This window comes from Aptenodytes forsteri, unplaced genomic scaffold, assembly GCF_000699145.1.
Source record: "Aptenodytes forsteri isolate BGI_AS27 unplaced genomic scaffold, ASM69914v1 Scaffold257, whole genome shotgun sequence".
In the NCBI taxonomy this organism is placed as follows: domain Eukaryota; kingdom Metazoa; phylum Chordata; class Aves; order Sphenisciformes; family Spheniscidae; genus Aptenodytes; species Aptenodytes forsteri.
In genome coordinates this window covers 4,669,108-4,681,657 of record NW_008795194.1, presented here as the reverse complement: position 1 = coordinate 4,681,657, position 12,550 = coordinate 4,669,108, and positions in this window count along the sequence as shown.

Genomic DNA, 12,550 nt, shown 5'->3' with positions numbered 1-12,550 from the left:
CTCCAGGGCTTCTCCCCAGGCACTTTACCAAGCAGATCCCTGAAGAGGCCAAAGTCTGCTCTCCTGACGTCCAGGGTAGTGAGCTTGCTGTGCGCCCTCCTCAGTGCCCTAAGGATCTTGAACTCCACCATTTCGCGGTCACTGCAGCCCAGGCTGCCCTTGAGCTTCACATTCCCCACCAGCCCCTCCTTGTTGGTGAGAACCAGGTCCAGTGTAGCACCTCTCCTCGTTGGCTCCTCTACCACTTGGAGAAGGAAGTTGTTATCAGTGCATTCCAGGAACCTCCCGGATTGCTTATGCTCTGCTATGTTATCCCTCCAACAGATATCGGGGTGGTTGAACATTTACATTTACTGTCAGCATCTCCAGAGTTGGCAAATGTTCCAAGTCAAGGAGTTACCAGAAAGCAATGAAGAAACTTGGATGGTGATGGTTTTTTCTTTCTGTTCGTATGCTCATTGCATGTGTTTACTCTAAAGCAGACATTGAACTCCATACTTCTCTAATAACAAAGAACATTGATAATGAAGGTAGAACTTTAAGACTAATAGAACTTGTCAGATATTTCCAATATTTCAGTAAAAATATTGGTGAGTGTTTAGTTTTCACTAAAAGAAATTTTCTTCTTGGCAAGAGAGAGAAAGGAAGTCTCTCATCATGACTCATTGGTGGTGTTTGACCTTGGCATAAGGAAGAAACACAAAATGCTATTGCATGTTGTTCCTCAGGAGGCAGCGATAGAGAACTTGAGGTCATTGACAAAATGTTGGCTTCTCAACATATTAGTATGGGTATAAAGAAGAAATACCTTTGCTTTTTTTGCCTCATGTTCTTAGTTTGATTTGAAACCTGTTCATGAGGCTTAAATTATGTGACGTTGTTTGGATGCTGTCTTCCACTGCTAATACAAATACCAAGTGGACTGATGACAATGTTTGAATGGGGTAACTGCTCATATTCTTCAGTGTATCAAATAGGAATAACATTGAAGTGGTTACAATACAGAATTTAAATACAGCATATCTGCTTTACAAACAGCAATCCTCTCAAGACTCTATTGACATGACCAGACATCCTTTAAAACCTCTCATGTGGAAAATTTATTCCTGCCTTGATCACGTCTTAAAGTATCTGATTCTTCCAAAATACGTGCAGAGGTTTTCAGAGAATAAGGTCAATAGAAATGGACTCCAGATAGCAAATAAGGTTTCTTTCAAGAAGATATGAATCAAAAAATTACGATCATCCTGTTTCATTTTAGAACTATATTTCACCACATTGTCACAGGAATTGTCTTTTCTCATCATGACAGATAGAGAAGATGAAAATCAAACTTTTTTTGCTTGGTATTTGGAAGGCTGATAGCAGTGATTGTTCCCACCTTTTCTCGAAGCTTGGCTGCATGCTTTCAACAAGCAGTTCACACAACAATGCATTTCAACAGATCACCCACTTACTTTCTAATTTCATTTAAAATAAGAAAATTTTCAATTCTGTGAGCGTCTGTTTCACACGCAGTTGAGAGAAAGGGAGTTTTTTATATTGCCTGCTGATGAAAAGAAATACCGGGACCTTTAAAACAGCTAGCGATTCTTTGAAAAGGGAAAAACACGGGCAGTTCTGCCAGGACTGAATCAAGGCAGTCTGTAAAACAGGCTGCCAGGCCCCTGTGCTGATGGGAAATTAGCCTCTCCCCCATTATCTATTATTAAGAGGAAGAGCTTTTTTTTTTTACTTTTTTTAAAGTAAAATGGAGGTCACACTGCAGTTCTGTTCTTTGCCTTAAAATGGCAAGGAGGAAGGGGTGACACCATTCTCTTCAACCAACCGAGTCCCCTGGCCATAACTTTTGGAAATCTTGAATGCTTGGCTTCTCTGATCTCTGGCACTTATCCTGCAGCTTGTGACTCTGCAGCCAGCCCACAGACAGGGCTCCCTTGTCATGGTAGAGGACCTGGAGCCATTTATAAGCTGATCTCGAGGAAGTATGTGCAGGTATTGTAAACAGAAAAAACCAATTTTCAAAGTTATTTGTATCTGACACATAACAGTAGACCAGCCTGACTCATTTTCTTATTTGTGTGTACTGTTAAGAAGGCATGATATTTGGTCTGCATATACTGCTGGTGGAGGGATTTTTTTCCCCCCCTATTTGCTGGGAAGGATCTTCTTATTTCTAGCAGCATTAAAACAAGTAAACAAACAAAATGCTTCTGCTGTATTGGGACTCTGTATTTTCAGAGTTAAATCTCGGAATAATCAGACTCTGACCAGAGTCTCTTTACAGGATAAAGAAGTCAAAAAATTAACACCACCACTTCCCGGCAGAAATGCATTTCTCCTTGGCACTGACTGAAAGTATAGAGGTTAAATATGTACCTCCAAAGAAATCTCTCTGTAGGCATTATAAAGAAATTGAGAGCTGATGCCAAGCATTTCTGAAGTTCCCACAGAGTCTTCATACCAGGAGGACAACAACAGACCCCAAAGAATGCTCAGTAGAGCTTGTCACACCTGGAACAGTTGAATGTAGGTTTATAACAGAAATAGTTCGGTCTGCTGAGAAGCTTTCAGGTTGATTTTTAAAAAAAGAAGAAAGAAAAGGAAAAAAAAAGATGATTTACTGTTGCCTGAGAATTTCACATTGATCATACTTGTTGATTTTCCTTTTTTTTTTAAATGTATTTTAATGTACTGCAAATAATCTTTAATATTCTCAAGATACAGCTAAGTTAGAAAAACTCTTCAAGCTTTTTAATTAGCTAGAACTTGAATTTGTAATTAATTGCATTTTCAAAGATTCCTCCCATACTTTTATTGATCTTCACAGTGCCTGCACTTGGAGATACAGCCTTGGCTGTGACAAAAAGCCTAGTGACTGAGGTACGCAGCTCAGTTCCATGTTCTGACATGGCCTCTGTTCTCCTTTGCTTGGTTTCCCGTTGAAGGAAAAATACAGTGGACAAAAGTGTCACAGAACTTCTGCATAAAGGAGTTTCATCTAAGGAATTTCCTTTTCTTCACTAACCCAGGAATGAAGGAAACAGGAAAGAAGGAAATAGGAAAGAACTGCACCCCTAAAATCTGTAAGTCTGTTGAGCAGAACCCTTGCAGGAACCTCCATGAAGTCAACCCCACTGCAGCTGTCTCCCCAGCTGTGCTCCTCCCATAGGCATGCCTGTTGAAAAGAAAAATAAGGATCTTTATATTAGAAATTCTGACTTAATATGCAGATAAAGACTAACAATGTGTGATTCTGATGCTTCATGCTACCTTGAAATGCAAAACTTCAGGAATATAAGTGTAACTCTCTTGGCTATCAGTCGAGTCGCACTAGGGATATTTGATTTATGCTGCATCTCAGAGTAAAGGAAGTAATGCAGATGATAGATGGATTTTCTTATGGCTAGCTGCTGTTGTTCTGAGTGCAGTTAAACTTGCAAATAGCTTTCTTTTTTCCTTTTTGTGTTTTTAGAACTACAGCTTTAAGTTGCAGAAGTTCTACATGTCTGCAAAACTGAGTTTACCAAGGCCCTGTTTAAAATATGTCACGTATGCTTCACCCTCAAAGAATGATTTTATTAGGAGAGCAGTTGTGCCAACATTGCTTCTCTAAAAACACAGATTAATCAGAAATATATCATTAGAAGAAAAAGACACTTTTCTAAAGTACTTTCCAAATTACTTTCCTGAAGTAATTAGATTACTTCAGAGTTTACTGTTACAAGTCAATAAAATTGTTTGCCACAGAATCTAACAAGGCATTTTAAAAATATAATATACAATAAAATTTTACTTCTTTTAAAGACACGTTAAAAACTTAACATTTATCATGCTATAATAAAAATACTAGTGATCCTTTTTTATAGGCAAACACTTTTATACTTAATTAGTCAGAGCCCATAAACTTAAAAAGAAAAAAAAGTCCAAAACCCAAAGATGCAAATCCTTAAATCTGGAATTATACATCTTAATCTAGAACCAAACTACACTGGGCTAAGGTCTCTCAACAATGGAGATGCATATACCATGATGCAGTTGGAAAATCTTCATACTTCATAGTACTATGCAATTCTGTTGAAAATGTTCTTCTGAATGAAATTATTCCAGTTTGAAAAAATAGATGGAAGCCCAAAGCACCTCCAACTGGAAAACCAATTAGATGTAAGACCAAAGAACCTCTCTAACCGGATTACTATAGATTTTCTACCGAAATTCAAAACATAACTCAGAGTTGATGATTGAAGAGGACTAAAATTTGTAGCAAGTTGGACACGTTGGTTTTCACCCTGGATTAGGGTTTTCCCTAGAACCATACTAGAAAGGTGCAGAATGCTCGAAATGGTGCCACATGGATTGCAAAGGTCAGTCACCCACAGCAGATCACATCTAACACAGCAGCTCCTGCGTAGCAGCAGAAATACCCTTGGGAAGCAACCTATGGTCCCTCTGCCAAGTCCTGGCCTCGAGTGCCTGCCTGTGCAGGAAGGAAGCAGGTACTTGTCCTCTTCATCTATGACCGTTTGAACCATCCAGAACCCCTGGTGGCAATTCCTGCCCCTTGTCTTCTTGGGTCCAACTAATAAGTGAGTCAAAGGGGATGTAAATGGGTACATACCTCTCAATATGTATGCTATATGCCAATTAAGACTCATTAGCCATATGTAATTACACCTAATTTCACATCACTTCTGAACTTGGTCCATTAAGAAAACTTAAACTAGTATAACTTATGTTCCGTGAGACAGCAACAATCTGACCTTAAATGAACTGAATGTGAAATTGCCCAGTGATTGATTTTTCAATTTAATTATTTTTTCTTTAGAAGTTAAATTTAAACGTGGCACTTTGCAGTCTACCGAATCTAGGTCAAATAGATGGAATATTAATAACAACCCATCTGTGTGAAATGTAGGGTTCTATTTAACAGTAAATTCAGTTTGTGGAATCCTGTGAAGCCCGAGTTTCATGTAAGTAGCCATCTGGTTTGTGGAATCCTGTGAAGCCCGAGTTTCTTGTAAGTAGCCATCTCACACAAGACAAAGGCATAGGCCAGAATTTCCCAGACTTCTGTACATACCTGAAACTGACCCTGGACTCTTCCTCCCTGGTGCACTTCCCTCCTCTGTACCAATTCTGGGCATCACGGGTGCAGAAAGAAGCAGAGGGTTTCTAGATTGAGATTCTCCTTAACCTTGTTTAATCAGTTTTCTTTCAACCCCCAAAGGAATTAAATGAGTCAAGGAGGCTCTGCTATCTGCCTCACACAAGAAAAACTGCAAATGAGGACATAGGGTTGTTTCCCTTGGATCCCAGAAGGAAGCAGGATCCCATGCTGACCCAGCCAGAAGCCAGCTGAGCTAAAAGGCGTTGGGTAGCAGTCAGTCCAGCTAAACCACCTCAGAAGGTAAAAATCCAAAAACTAGGCCTTGCAGGAATGATAAATCAGTGAAAATGTTTTGACTCGTGTGAGCTGAAACAAAATAACAAACTTGGAAATATGTAGTTTATTTGTGTATTGGAGCTGATTTGCTTTTCTGAAAGATATGAGAAGCTTTGGTGACGCTGGTCTTTTTTACTGCAACGTGCTCTCTGTAATTTGCTTATAGATGGTATTTAAGAAAATGAAGGGGTGAATCTCCCCTTGCGTTCGGCTCTTGTGAATCACCTGGCTGGTGCCAGACAAACTGAAACCAGCTCGGCAGAGCTGGCAGCGACTGGCTGCAGGACATTGCCAGCACGACACAGCCCATGGGGCGGCGGCGGCCCCGCAGGCGCTGCCCGGCCGTGCCCGGCGTCTGGTGGTTGTACCACCTTGGCACACCTTTGGCTGGGTTTCCTTTTCCCCCATGCACACAGCCAGTCCTACAGTGCCTGGCCGTCTATGCGAATTCAGGGCAGGTTTATTTCTGCACTTGGCAGATAATGTTTTTGTATCAGGGATCTGATTAACAGCCCTGGTGAATGCCTGTAAATTTATTCAAGCTTCTGGTCCAGATGGTTTAAAAAAAAGAAATCCCCTATGCAGTAAATGAATGTAGAAATGGAGAGCTGGACAAGTGACAGCATTGGGCAGTCAGACCGTGATAGGTAGAAACAGCATTTAACTTTTTTAACTTTTTTGTTGAAAAAGTAAAAAATTGGGGAGAGAGAGATGGAGGACAAAGAGGAAGAGATACATTTGCTTTGAAAAAGAAATTGCTTCAGAATCTATCGGAGGGGGGGCGGTGTTTAAATGCTTTTTAAGTGAAACCCTGGAATAAATGAGTGTGTCCTATCTGATGCTCTTCAATTTATCGGAGGGGGGGCGGTGTTTAAATGCTTTTTAAGTGAAACCCTGGAATAAATGAGTGTGTCCTATCTGATGCCTCTTCAATTCGTGCTTTTTTTTTCATCTTGTAGATGTCATGTAATTGGGAGCTCCAATGGCTTGTTGAAAAGCCAGGAAGGCCTGATGCAAGGAGAAGACTTTTCCAGGCATGCTGATGAGCACTGTAAGTCTGGGCAGACTTTAGAATACCTCTTAATGAAACCAAAGGTAAGCTGATGTCAATCACCCGCAGTGCAAAGGTTTGGAGGGTGCTGTTCACATCTTGTTGCTGTAATACAAAAGTCTAGCTAAACAGAGAAAGGCATGGGGAAATCAGAAGCGTGGCCCCCTTACTACTGTGTCAATTTATTGGCAGCTAAAGAGAATTTCTCTTTTTTTTCCCCCAGAATTCCCAAATCTTGCAGTAAGTGGAGAGCCGTGGTGCTGGTGTGCATTTTGCTGACACCTCGTGGCAAAACTGGAATAATGCGTCAGAAATAGAAAGCACATATAGGTGATATCAATGTTACTGAAACTAAAGTAAAATGAGATCCAGGGGGAACATAATATGAACTAGAGGCTGACAGCAAGAAGTGGAAAATAATGTGTTATGAATGAAATGGAGAAGCTTGACAACATTATTTTAAGAAGCAAAACCAGCTCTGATAAATGTATTACATATTATAAAGTGTTCCATATAGAGGAGCTATAATGGGCTCTATGGGATCAGTTACTGTCTATTTAAAAACAACTGTAAACAGCAATAAGATAAGATTAATCAGTTTAGTTCAGTAAAGTTGTCTCCTTGGATACCATTCAAGCAACTTCCACCACTGTTCATGTGAAATAACTGGGAATACAAGCTTCAGGGTAACAAATACAGTGTTCCAGATAAACATTCGAAGTGAACTTGATGTGGAAAGATCTCTTTTCAGAGCAGAAGTTTTGGGGTTTGCCTTTAAACACCTTGCAGCAGGCGAGGGGAAGGGGGCAGAGAAGGGAGCCTGCCCAGGGCAGTGCTCCCCAGGCCAGCACCGCTGGGACCTGCCGCAGCGGCAGGGGAAGAAGCCACAAGCCTCCGTAGCTTCAGTGAGCTGCGGGTAGGCTGTTTGAGGATGTTACCTATTTATTTCTTTTATTGCCAGGCTGGATCTGTGAGGCTGTTAAAGTGAAACGCCAGCATTTCTGTTCTCAGGTACGAGCCCTGAGAAAGCCCTTTCACTGAAGAAAGGGTTTAATGCTTTTTGTTTTGTTTCATTCTTCAAACATACTCCTCCTGTACCTTGCAGACGAGTTCCTGACAGAAGTCTGCCACCGCTGTTACAGACCTGCAAAATACTCCAGATCTCTACCCTACCTCACACAACAGTTTCTTTCACTCTAAAGGTTTTCAGCACCTTGCTTTTTAACTGTTCTGTGTCACATGTTTGTGTGCTATCTTCTGTTTGCTTTATGGAAACAGCCCTGAAATCACCTAAGAAGCTTCAGTTTAGCTTCTAGTTCCCCTGTGATGTCTGCTAATAGATGGTATAAATAGGGAGATGTGTACACAGAAAAGGAGGCTGCTGTAACCCTGCTGTTCGTATTATCCTCTCCCGCTGTGTGCCATGTAATGGAGGCACTGGGGCTGCATTCAGCCTGCTGCAGTTATTGCTGAATTACCAATTTGAGATTCCTCAGTCAATTGAACATTCATTATACAAATGTTATAACTCATACTTCACAGTGAAGCAGTGAAATTAAATAGTTGGTTTTCTCTTTGTTTTAAATCTCTGAAAATTTCATGACTGGCTCCTCTTTCCCCATTCCATATATTTTCTGTTACCTTAACTTGTATCTTGGGCTGGTTTGTTCTGGGTTTTTTATAGAAGATAAAGACTATTCCTCTAAATTATGGGTCTCTGAGTTGAAATATTCAATTATCTGAGGGCACCAGTATTAATGATTTGCACAGTGACACACAGAGCTCCATTTTGCTATCAGAATGTCCTCATTTTCACTTTGTAATATCACAGTTAGAGGTCAGCAACTACTTCAGTTTCAGGACTCTAAGCTGGAAAAGAAAGCAAGCAGGAAACTTTCAAAAACTTCCCTCCTCCTCTCAGTAATTTTTCCCCTGTGGGGACAATATCTCAAACTTTAAAAGCCCAGTTTGGGGCTTTTTTGTCTCATTTAAATTTTTTCCCAAGATTGAATAACATATCAGTCCTGCTTATGTGTTTTTTTCTAATTATATGATTTAAATAGGTCAAACAAAAAAAATTGGTGAAGAAGAAATAAAATATCAATATTCTCACAAGAGGCAAGTGAAGGCTGTGTCCAAGCTCTAGCTAAAGCAAGAGTTAGTTATTTGTGCTTACAAGTACGGAGGGAATTAAGTATGTATTTCCAACTTAAAGAAGTTCTATATAAGGCCAATACCTTATCAAGACGCAATGACAGCAATCCTGGATTTTAGCGCTCTCTTCTATGGGATAAATGAGAGCCCCTGTCTTGGCTTAGATAGCAGAGATAGGATATGCAAAGCTACGTTGGCCCTCAGGGTTGAACTAGCTATTTACACCCCTGGAAGTGGTGCAGCCCCCCATTCAGACCTGTTGTGGCTCACTACAGGAGCTGTAAGGCCAGCGGTTTGCACACTATGGTGTAAGGGAAGGGTGCAGCCCTCACCCGATGCTATGCAACATCTGCTTGTATGTCAAGTCTGTTGAAAGGCTGCAGCAGAAAAGAATGAAACAACCTGTTCTTCACGTTGTCTGGGGCTAGCAGAAGAGGCAACGAGCTTAATTTGAGGAAGGAAGATTTAAATTAGATGTTAGGAAAAAAATTCTCATGGTTTGGGTGAGTAAGCATTGGCATAGATTGCCTAGGCTTTGTTCTTAAAACCTACAACAGGAGATTTCACAACCTCTCAGCAAACTTTTGCCAAAAATGACTCACTGCAGAGTAATGTGTTGACTGATACCTTAAGATCCCCTGCCACTCTAGATTTTAATAATCTGTATATGCACAGTTCATTGATTTGCTGGTTTGTTCAATCATTTGACATCTTAGCCCCAGTAATTACATCAAAAGTCCTATATCAGCTGCTAGTATGGTTGCATTACAGAGTGCTTTGATGTATTTTTACTAATTGGCTGCTTCTGTATTATTATTTAATGCGCGTTAACTTTTAGCCTGACTCATAGAGAACACTTCAAGTACAAGTGCCAAACAATAATTAATGCTGTTAAAAATACGCTGAAGCAAAAAGTAGAAACTGAGAGCGACGAGTAAAATATTTGCTGCTTTTTTCCCAGAAGGCTGCAGCGTGAAAGATATTACAGCATCAACTGCTCACATAACAAGGAGGGCTTGTGGCCTTCCTGTTAGATCAATGCATTTCCATCAAGGATTCACTTTTTCCTGGAAAATCCTAGTGATTCAAGACTTCAGAGTGCCCGAGTTAATATTAACAGCCGCGAAGTGCTTTCCCTGGCCAAACAGTCTAATAGTCTGCCAGGGCCATCAACCTCTCGAAGCCTTTCTGTTCCTTTTCCTGCCACATACCTGGTAGCACAGAATTGATGTGGAGTTACAGACAGTGACCACCGAGGGCAGCTCTTAACTTAGAGGAACAGCTTGTTAACTGAAAGAGAAGTTACACTGATATCAAAAGTCATCTGTATTTTGTCTCCAGAGAAGATGAGAATAGCTGTCTAGCTCATGTTGTGAAATGTGTCAGGAAAGCTGCTGGGGCACAGTTTTAAGTCCCACTTTCCCACTACCTCTAAATTAATAAAGACCCCGAGATGTCTCCATTGCTCATTTTGCAGCTGCTAGAATGGTTTGTCACATTTTTCGGCCTCAGTCCCAGGTCTGTCTGATGGATAGGGAAACATAAATTGGGAAATAAATATTTATGGTGTATAGTCGCTCGGATTCTTTTATTTATAGATTGTTCAGTGCAGATGCCTATCACAACAGTAAAACTAAAACTGAGTTAGCCTTCAGCATTTAGGATTCATCTGCTATGGAAGGCTTAAATCATCAGTCCACTAAATGGAATGGTTCTGAACTAAATCATGAAGTCTTTATAAGTGTCAGTCTTGCAAAGAAAAGAAATTTATGTTACGCAGTTTTTGTATTGGCCAAAAAAGCTATCTCGAATGCAGGGGACTTACTAACCATCCTTTGAATACCAACAACAAGGCTTAGAATAACTGACACTAGAAGAATAGTTACTGGAGTTGACATATTTTTAAGACGACCATGGGGTTCAGCAGCGATCCCCACCTAGCTGTATACCAAAGGGTTTCCAAAAGTCACTTGCGCTTTGCAAAATGCAGTGTCTGTCACAGATACATTGAAAGTTATTGTGCTAGGCAAGAGGAGTTGACAGTTGATTAAAAACATCCTCTGCCTGACACTTCACTTTTTTGAAACCCCAGGTGCATATTTTTCATGCAACTTAACTTTGAAGATACCTGGCCATCAGAACCTAACCTTATGAGTCTCTAGCTCTGCAACTCTCCTCTTTATGGGCAATGATTGCAGGTAAAATACCTTCAGGTAAGAAGATGGTTCTGTGTGCCTCTAACAAAGCATTTCAGCCTCTCCTCCAAGGTCAAAACACCGCTACTTTGGATCTACTGACGTGAACCTATCTTAAACAAACTAGAAATGTAGTCTCTTAAGTTAAACACAACCAACATGAGAAAATGGTTGAAAATAGTTTAGATGCCAACCTAGCAAGCTTTCTTGCTTTTAACGTACAGTGTTGGGAAAGCAAAACTTCTGTGTGAGGCTCAAGCATCCATTATCAGCTTTTATACACTAGGCTAGGCCACTCCTCAGTCTTTCCTCCTCCTCCCCACCCCGAGTATTTCTTACTAGTATTTCAGATGATCTTAGTCAGCAATCAGGCCTCCACTGTGCTCGTTACTGCTTGCACACAGAAAAGATAATCTTGCCCCAGAAAGCCTACAGCTTAGGCATATGACAAATAAATTGATGTAAGAAACTACTTTTGGGCCTCTGGAGAGAAATTAATTGGACAAAAGAATAGAGGATAATGGATAATAGATAATAATAGAAACGGCACTCCATTTAACTACTGTACCACGACCGCATCTTTCTTCCACAGAAAGACCTGCCTGCTTTTGCCCATCCAGCTTTTGGGGATGAGTGTCCTTCCTATGGCTTCTGGAGTAATCAAATCTTATAATTATTTTCCCTTAGTTGAAATTGGTGCCTCTTGCTCTTAGTTGTCATTTGCTCTCAGTCTTTTTCCATAATTGTTCAGGTTACTTTAACACACAGCACTCCTGCTGGTCCTCAGCCTGGGTAGACTTTTTGTATGACTCAGCACCTTACATTCACTGGCTTACAAAGCCCTCTCACCAAGCTTTCTAGCATTGTGCTTTATAAGATACAAAATAGTAAAGAATTGTACCTCCAATGTCATGCCCTCATTGTGAATCCTCACTCACTTGTCCCAAGATGTGTCTTCCTCGCTCTGAAACTGTGAACCAATTTTAGCATTTACCATTTTCTTTATTTTTCAGTTCTGAAGAGGCTCTTTCACCTTTCACGACTGGGATTAGGCTTCAAAATCAGATCGATCTCAATAATTGATTTTATGAAGACCAGATTCTCTGCTGTTCCCTTGCCACCTCTCCACATGGCCCTTCACTTACAGGTAGGAGCCTTCATTTACAGCTACGAGAGCGGAATAGTTTTCCGTCAAGAACATTATTACCTCTAAAGCTGGATCGTTACTAAGCAAGGTAGAGCTTCTCCATTTGTCTAATGCATATTTGATGAGTAGTTGAATGAGTTGTGCTTCTTTGCATTGAACTGACATGAGATCTCTAACATTTTACCCAGGCACATTGCCTGTGGCAGAATAATGGTTTGATCAGTGTCGTGTCTTTCATAGACAGTAGTGGTACATTGCCAGTTTGCTTTTTGTGTTTTTTATCTCATGGCACTGCCGTAGGAAAGCAGGAAAGTTATTACTCAGGCCCGTGGAGAAAAAAAAAAACCCTGCCTAATCAACTCTCAAGTTTCTGGTACTTTCATTTCATCTTTGAGAGTATTATTCACTCTGACCATGATCAGACTGAAAATGCACCAAAGTAGCAACAATATTTACTATAAAGATCATTTGAACAGAGGGTTAAAAAGCAGGACTTTATTGACTTTTTTTTTTTTAATCAGTATTGACTTGTCTGGTTTGGTGTCAGCTCAATATAAAGA